Below are 8,341 nucleotides of genomic sequence, written 5' to 3' on the forward strand. Positions count from 1 at the left end.
TTAGAGGGAAAACAAGGAATGAGCGGTGCCAGGGCTTTGGTTTGGTGGGTGGGTGAGGGCTGACTGCACTGAGAATGCCCAAGGAGGAGCCAGCCTACCCGCCCTCAAAGCCCAGCCCGAGGCAGGAGGTAAACACAGAGCTCTCTGCGCCCCCATTCCCAGGGGACCTTTGCCAGAAAGCCTGCGTGTGCAGGGAGGGGCGTGCCTTCTTTGTGGTTAGAAAGGTGTGCCGGGGTGTGACGGCGGCCTATTCACCCAGAAGACCTGTGATTCCCTCTCTACGGTAATTGGAGCCCGCAGCGCATTCCATCCTGAAGCCCTGGGGAGCGTGGATCTGTCGGGACTCAGTGCTCCTGGAGCCCAACCTGGCGGGCATGTCAGGGCCAGGCGGTTCTCCAAGAGGGTGCCCACCAGTTGTCCCCCATCCAGCTCCTCTGGGTGTGAACCTTACAGACTGACACTTGTAAAGAAAGAGAATGGGAGTGTGGGAGGGGGGAGATGAAACAAATTCTCCTATGACCTCCTCCTCTGTTTCAAAGTCAACTCTGAAACTTCGCGCCTCACCCGGCGTCTCAAGAGTGGGTGCTATGGTATTTTGTGCCATTTTCACTGCGTGGGACTGTCAGAGATAGTGCAGAACTTTTAGGGTCCCCGACTCAGCCCAACAGAGGTCGGCAGATCACCCTTTCCTGGCCACAGTGACAGCCCCAAACACCCTGGCTCACTTCCACTCACTCGGGTGTGCATGCAAATCTGACACTCACAATGCCTTCAAAACTCAGTGTGGGAGGTGCGGCGGGGGCCAGGCCCAGGGGCATCACTGGCCGGGGTGAGCTCTTTACAGGGTGCCAAGCCATTCCGTTCTGAGCTCTGATGCCTGTCATAGAATCCCATTAAACCCTCGCCATTCCTGCAAAGAGAAGGGGATGCTATTTACTGAGGGTTTAGCATCCCCAAATTAGACAGTTACAACAAAATGTGAGAAAAGGAGAGAAGGATTGGTGATATCCAGCCAGCAAGCATTCCTGGGGCACTACCTTTGTGCCAGGCCCGGTGTCCGGTGTGGGCAATGCAAAGAATGGAAGTCACCGCCCCAGCTTAGGACCTCACCAACTGGTCAACAGAGAAAACCTCCCGCTGCAGCAACAGCCATGAGAGAGAGCCCCAGGAAAACGGGGGAGCTTTAAAACACAGCTGGGGCGCTGTTTGTGGGTGTTCACATCTATCTAGTGCATCTTGGACAGTAATTTGAAGATGGAATGGAATAGAATAGAATAGAATGATTATCAGATAGTGAAAGCAAACAGTGTTCATATTTTGTCTCAGATATATAAATATGAGTGTGTATTGCCTTGTGATGCAAAATATATTTCATACTGTAAAACATGCACAAAAATGTTTAGAAACACAGGGTAAGAAGGTACAGAGTAAGGGGCTTGAAATAATTGGTCTTTAAACAGGTATAAAAACATGTCATGAATCAGAAACTCGGCACCAGATTTTGGAATAATTTGCAGGCAGAGAGCAGCCACACACGCTGCCAGCGTGTGTCCTGGCGTCCATCAGCGGAGGTGACCCCCAACAGCCCTGGGAGGTGGCGGGACAGGCTCGTTCTGCTCGTTGTAAAGATGAGGAGAACAGAGACCTGTCAGGCTGGGAGAATCTCCAGAGGTCGCCCAGCCGAGAGGCCGGAGCGCCAGGCCTGGGAACCGCACCCTGGACTTGGGACCCGAGGGTCCTGCCACACCAGCTGTCCCTGGAACGAAGCTTCACCCACGTCACGCGCTCTCCAGGCGGCTCTGCAATGACAGGTGGGCTGAGAGGCGCAATTAGGTGTTAGAAAGAGACCCCACCAAGACCGTGAGTGCTGGCTCCCCAGCTTCCTCTCCTGGGAGAACATCTTCCCTCGGCAACTGCTGACACTTTCTTTAATGCTGTCGGCTGTCACCTCCTAAGGACCCCGTCTGGTTTGAGCTCAGGATGTGACAAGGGGAGCAGAGCTTCCCAGTTTTTATTCCACCGCAGCCAGTGGCCCATCACTCCTCAGACTGAAAGAGCCAAAAAATAAAACGAAATGTCAGGATTTCTTCCAGGAGAGAAAAGCCAAATGAAGAAGGCTGGCTTGAAACAGCATCCTGGCTGGGACAGGTGAGCAGCCCCCCGTTCATGTTCCGTCCCCCCATATGCAGGTATGCGTGGAGGGCATCCTTTCCACACTGCCCCCGCCCCCTCAGCGTCCCTCTGAGGGCACAGGGCATTGTTTGTTGATTTGAGGCGTCCACGTGGAGTGGCTTCCGTGCTGACCTGAGTCTTGAGCACAGACGGCTTCGTTTTTGCTGGAAAGTCAATGGGCTCCACGGCGACCCGTGTCCTGTGTGTCATGACGTGTGCCGTGTGGCAGTGCAGCCAGGTGGTCAGGGGCACAGTTTCCGGAGCCCCCCACCTCCCACCCTGTCCTCTGTCAAGTGAGCAGGTCAGAGGGGGCGATCTTGGAGGTTTCTTCCAGCATCCTCCAGAGGCCAGCGCGTGGTATTCATCCAGCGGGCTCTGCTGAGCACGTGCTCTGTGCCGGGCACAGCTCCAGGCTCTGGGGGTGGAGCCGTGGTCCCAGCCCTGCCCCCATGGACGGACTGTGCACTCGTGGCGGGAGACAGACAATGAGCAAGAAATCACTCCAGTGACGCTCGAGAGGATTTCCTGGGGTGAGACGCGCTGGGAAGGCAGCTAACCAGGCTGCAGGGAGGGAGTGACGGGCGTGGGGGCTTGGATGGGGACTCAGGGACCAGGAGGGACATTGACCTGAGTCCTGAAGGAGGAGAAGGAACAGATCACGGGAGGGAACCAGGAGGGGGCTCCCAGCAGAGACGGCAGTGGAGCGGAATCTGAGTGACGGCCAACCCCACCCTTCCCAGTGGGCCCTGTGGGACCCGAGAGAAATGTCCTCTGCCAGCCCCCAGACAAAAGCCCCTGCAGTTGCAGCCAGGGACTCGTTTTGGGGGGCTACACAGAATGGTGGTGGAGAGCGTGGACCCCGGCACCAGGCTGTCTGGGTTCAATCTCGGCCCTATCCCTTACTAAGTAACTCAATTACTGCTCTGTGCCTGTCTCCCTGTTTAGAAACGGGGGTGGCGATAACAGAACTGCGTGAGGACCAGACGGACGAGTCCTCCCAGTGCTCGGCCTGGGGCCGGCGCGGCGGAATCAGAGCAGCTGGATACAGTCAGCAGACGTCCGCGGAGGTCAGAGCGGCCACTTTGAAACCAGCCCACATTCTAACCGGACCTCGGGGGCGTCTTTAACGATAAAATTGCTCCTTGTCAGAAGGAGGGGGGAAATCACTGCCCAGACTTGCCAAAGTCCGTAGTCTGTCCTGACACCAGACGATCTTCCAGAAAACCAAGGCTTGCCCTCAGACTGGAGGCAGCAAAGGCCAGGCATGTCTTCACTGGGGATGTGGGTGGGCTGTTACCATAACTGTCTCCACCGGAGATATGGGGAGGGGGTCAGTGAACCACAGACTTTAAGAACAGAAGGACCTTTGGGACCGTTCAGTAGTTGTAAGTCAGGGCCCTCAGGCCAGACCTGGGTTCAAATCCCAACCCCACCACTTACCAGTTGTGGAACCTTGAGCAAGTTTCTTAACCTGTCTAAGCCTCAGTTTCCCTATCTGTATGGGGATAATAATCACAGCGTGCTTGTAAGGAACAAGTTTCCCAAATCCACACATGCATCCATATATTCACAGAACATATCATCACATGAATATGAGTTGACCTGGTTCATCTCATGGTCATCACTCAGGACGAGGACACCCTGAAATCCTGAATGCTCGTGGAGTTTGCAGACAGGACCTCAGAGCTGGTGGAGGAAAACCCAGGCCAGTCACAGGATTCACGGGGGCCCCGAGAGAAGCCGCTGAGCCACCACAGCCCCAGTCTAACGCCCTCTGCCGAGAAGGAGGTGTGGTTCTGTATTCCGCTTACACAGCACTTTTTGGGGGCTCGTCCCCGTTGCCGTGGCCTCTCCACCTCACAGGCTCCAGGGACTGCCACCGGCCAGGAGTCTTGCTTCATCAACCTTTTCCTTCATTGTGAACTTGTATGCTCCTGTCCTGCTGGATTCCTCGTTCCGATCCTCCCGGCATAAGAGTCTCGGCCAACCCTTGAAAGGTGCTCTTTCTCTGTGGCCCTCAGCTTAGCGAGTAAGCCCCTCCAGCAGGACCATCACACCCCTGCTGCACAGAGACCCAGCAGCGGAGGGAGGCAGCAGCAGAGTGCTGCCCTGGTCCCGTCCACAAACCCTGGGAGAGGTAAGAAAGCCCCGCAAACTGCACATGGATCCTACAACAGCAGCCTCGAAACCACCTGTGATTAAACCAAGATGTCAGAATCAATATGCAAAGGGTGTGATTAAAAGACAAGCGTGGCTGGCACCAGAACGTCACTCTTCATTGAGCCTGTGCCTACACTTTTACACGCGACAAAGAAATTAATGACAGCCTGATAAACCTTCAAGAAAAATTAATTACCCCTGCGGCTCGCCCCTCCCCTGTGCTCTCTGTTTAGCCTGCGCTCTCCTGCCCACCCCCACCCAACCCCTAGAGGGGTCCCGGGGCTGCCGATTACACACTCGGGGCTGCAGCATTCACAGCGCACCCAGCTGTGGAGGCCCCTCCCCGGGCTCTGGATGAGTATGTTTTCTGGCCCCCTCTGCAGAGAGGCAGCCATGACGACAGCCCGATGAGTCAACCCAGAGCGCTGGGGGTGGGGGGCTTGCTGCAGAGGGGGCAGAAGAAGGCAATAGCGGGGTGGAGTCTGCCCAGAGTGAGGGCTGGGGGAGTTGGTGCAGTGTGTGGTCTGAGATGTAGCTTTCCCCGGGACAGGCCGTGCGTTTCCATGGGACGTGGGAAGGAGAAGGGGTGTCTGTGGGGGTTTCTGCAGAGGCAGCAGAGCTGAGTGGGGTGGCCTTGGTGGGCTGGGCTGAAGCCACGTGTATACAGGGGATGAGATGTCACTGGGGGCTTTGGACAGTGACACAGGGAGGACTCAGGGAAAGGCTCCGAGAGAGGGGTCCATGGGAGTACCAGGAAGAGACAGAGATGAAAACTCACCAGCACCCCCCTCCTAGGTGGGGCCAGGCTGTGGGGGGCTTTCTGCAGGAGGCACACACCAGCCCTGGGAGCGAGCCTGTGCTGTCCCTGCTGCACGACACCAGGAACCAGGAGCAGAGACAGCAAGCACGTGGGGCAGGGCACGGGGAGAGGGCAGGGAGCAGGGACCACGATCGGCCACCAGTGGGGCTGTGAGCATCCGTCTTTGCAGTGACCAAAGGGAGACAAAGTGACAGAGGCCTGCAGGTTCCTGGGTGGCGGATTCCCTCCCAGGAGGGCTCCATGGACAGCGAGTCTGGGGAAGCAGAGTGCAATGGGGCCAGCTCAAGGCAGCCGCTTCAGGACTTGCTCCTTTCTGTGCTCTGAAGCCCCCCACTGCCCACGTCTCAACCCCCTGCTGCCCTGGCACCCCAAGTCTCAGTGCCCACTATCCTGGGACCCCGACGTCTCAGCCCCTGGCACGGGGGCTCCCTCCTCACCCTCTCTCTGGTTTGCGTGACTTGGGTGGGCATCAACATCTCCATCTGTGCTCCCAGCCCCCGGCGCCAGCGACCTGCAACCTTTGCCCTGTGGTCTGACCTCCTTCAGTCGTGTCCTGCACACCCGCCCCACCTCGAGCCCAGGCACAGCCTCAAACGGTGGGCCCTCAGCATGGGGAGGGCCTGGGATACCACCTGTAGTGCCCCCCAGGGAGAAGAGGAAATGGTGCTCAAATGGCTCCCATCACACCTGACACCCAGGTCTCCTGGTGATGCACAAGAGGAAGCTTGGCACCGCGTCCTCCTGGCCATCACCGTCTTTCCGTAAGGCAGGGGAAGTGGCAGAGAGGGCACCTGGCTGAAGAGGGTGGCCATGGTTTCCAAAACATCCCTCAGCCACAGATGAGCAGCCTGCCCTCGGATGCGCCCAGGCGGCTGAAAACCAGCAGATAATAGAGGCCCGTGGACTTGCGGAGTCCTGCCCGGATTTCAGTCTTAAGAAGTAATTTACAAGAAATAATTTGCCGCATTGACCGGCTGCCAGGAGTCCTGGCGGACTGGCATTTTCTCTCAGAGGCTGTTCTCCGACTCCAGAGCCAGACTGGGGCTGGGGGCTGCTCCGTGGCCTCAGTGGGCCCTCGTGGTCTGCAGGGAGCCACAGAGTGCGCAGGCCAATTTAATGGACATTTATGGAGCCCTGCAGGAGGCCATAGCTTAGCACGTCCCCTCCTAATTAAAGGACAGTGGCCAGTTGTTCCCCATCAGAGCTTACAAAAGATGATTGCTCTGGTCCCAGGGAGCTCGTGGGAGCGTGTCAGATGCCAAAATCAGGCGCCTGCCACCTGGCATTCTTAAAGTGACCCTGTAAAGAGAGACGGCCATTGTGAGGGACACGGTCACCGTGGGGCCTCCATCCTGGCCTCTGGAGGGGTCAGCTCTGCCCACGTGGGGGCAGGAGGACATGTCCTGAACCTGCCCTGCACTGGCCCAGTGGGGCTGGGGGCTTTGAAGGGGGGTGGGGGCTACAGATGCAAATGCCCACAGGCCTGGGGGTCAGGGGACTCATGCAGGGATGGGGGTGGGGGTCCTGGCCACAGGAAGAGCCCTGTCTCCAGCCAGCGGAGGCCACGTGGAAATACGCGCCCAGCATTGCTGGACCTCCCAGCCCCCAGGGCAACCCCGGGGAAATGCAGGCCACTGTCCACTCCAGGCCGTGAGCTGTGTCAGGTGGGACTGTGTCCATCACATCCCACCCACACCATGTCCTCCTCCCCCAGAGAGCCCTCCTCGGCCCCCCAGCTGGAAAGCAGCGGTCGCCCCCTCTGAGCTCCGCAGCCTGAGCAGCACCAGCTTGGTGGGCCGTCGGGTTGAACGTGACTGACCTGTGAGGCGGGTCTAAGTGCCCGGGGGACGCCCTCATCTCGTCTGCCTCTCTAACCCCTGCGCCCCCCAGCCCAGCACCACACACACCCTTGTGGCTCAGGACTTTCTAGAATGAACGATTCTCTCCACGGTCAGAGGTCACACTGTGGATGCATGGCCCAAAACCAGGCAGCAGACGCATCTTATCTGTCCCTCTCAGTGTTTTGGGGGAATATGAATCCAACGTCAACATGTGGACAACTTAGAGGTCTCCCTTGAGAATCAATTGCTTGGTTCTCCCGAGGTCTCAGGAGATGGGGCCACCCTGGGCCCACACCCTCTCATAGCAGCAATTGGTGGCACAAAGTCCAGGCTGCCCCTTTAGACGGGCTTGTGCTCCCAGTTTGCCACAGTCTCCACCCCTCCCCACTGTCTCCCAACAGGGAGGCCCAGGACCTGCCACCCAAGCTCCTGTCCTGTATTGTCCATATGCCACCTGCCAGCTGTGGGACCCGGGCGATCTCCTTCCCTGGGTGCTTCCCCTTCTACGATGAAACTGTGATAAACCTACCCGACAGGGCTGTGGGATTGGCTGAGTCCATATCCAGAACCTGCTGGAACGAGTCTGGCAGGTGGTCCTCCCTCAGGGCCTGCTGGCTGTCAGCTGGTGGGGTCGAGCCTTCCTCACTCCTTGTGACTTGCCAGGCCTGTCTGGGCACTTCGCTCTGAATCCCTGTGGATGGAGGAGCCAGATTTGCCCCTTTCTCTCCAGCTTCTCCACCTCCACCTTCCTCCCCAGCCCCACCACCCACTCCGTCCCACACGCAGAGGGCGAGGAGCGCAAGCCTGGAGACCTGCCCCGGGGAGTCCCGGGTTTTCCACAGACCTGACCATGCCACTCACTGGAGACCCTGTGGTGGACGTGTCAAATTCTCTCCCTTCTTGTCCCTGGATGTCCATCCCCCATCCCACCAGTGACTTCGGGACCACGTGGGAGATGGAATCAAGTCCGCACGCGTGTTCTTCTTCCACCCACGTCATCTCAGCAGGGCGCTTAGAACCTACTGGATGTCGTGTATCTTTGGGATTAATCTCCCACAGGAAGTGCTTTGGAAGCATCAACAACTGTGATCCAATTAACGTTGGCTGTGCTTTTCACGCTATTTCACCCCCAACCTCGTCCTCATCCAGGGGACAATGCGGGACCTTCAGAAAGAGGAGCCCACGACTCTCGGGCCGCTCTCTGGGGCTCACTCCTCGCTCAGACTGCCCCCCACACCTGCCCAGACACTCTGCATCCTCAGGACAGGTGACCTGGGTGCCCCAGGCCTTGGCGAGCCCTACTGTGCACCAGCGCTGGGCTGGCACTGGGCACCTCAGGGGATGGGCT

General features: G+C 58.1%; 1 long non-coding RNA gene across 1 annotated transcript; it reads left to right on the plus strand.

Annotated features, from left to right (window-relative positions):
- Window positions 1-2,608: 2,608 nt before the first annotated feature.
- Window positions 2,609-4,493, plus strand: LOC123277361 (uncharacterized). The gene is made up of 3 exons (XR_006514250.2): window positions 2,609-2,702; window positions 3,118-3,239; window positions 3,746-4,493. It is a non-coding gene; the product is annotated as an uncharacterized lncRNA (long non-coding RNA).
- Window positions 4,494-8,341: the final 3,848 nt, after the last annotated feature.

Source organism: Equus asinus, chromosome 15 (assembly GCF_041296235.1).
Source record: "Equus asinus isolate D_3611 breed Donkey chromosome 15, EquAss-T2T_v2, whole genome shotgun sequence".
Classification (NCBI taxonomy): Eukaryota; Metazoa; Chordata; class Mammalia; order Perissodactyla; family Equidae; genus Equus; species Equus asinus.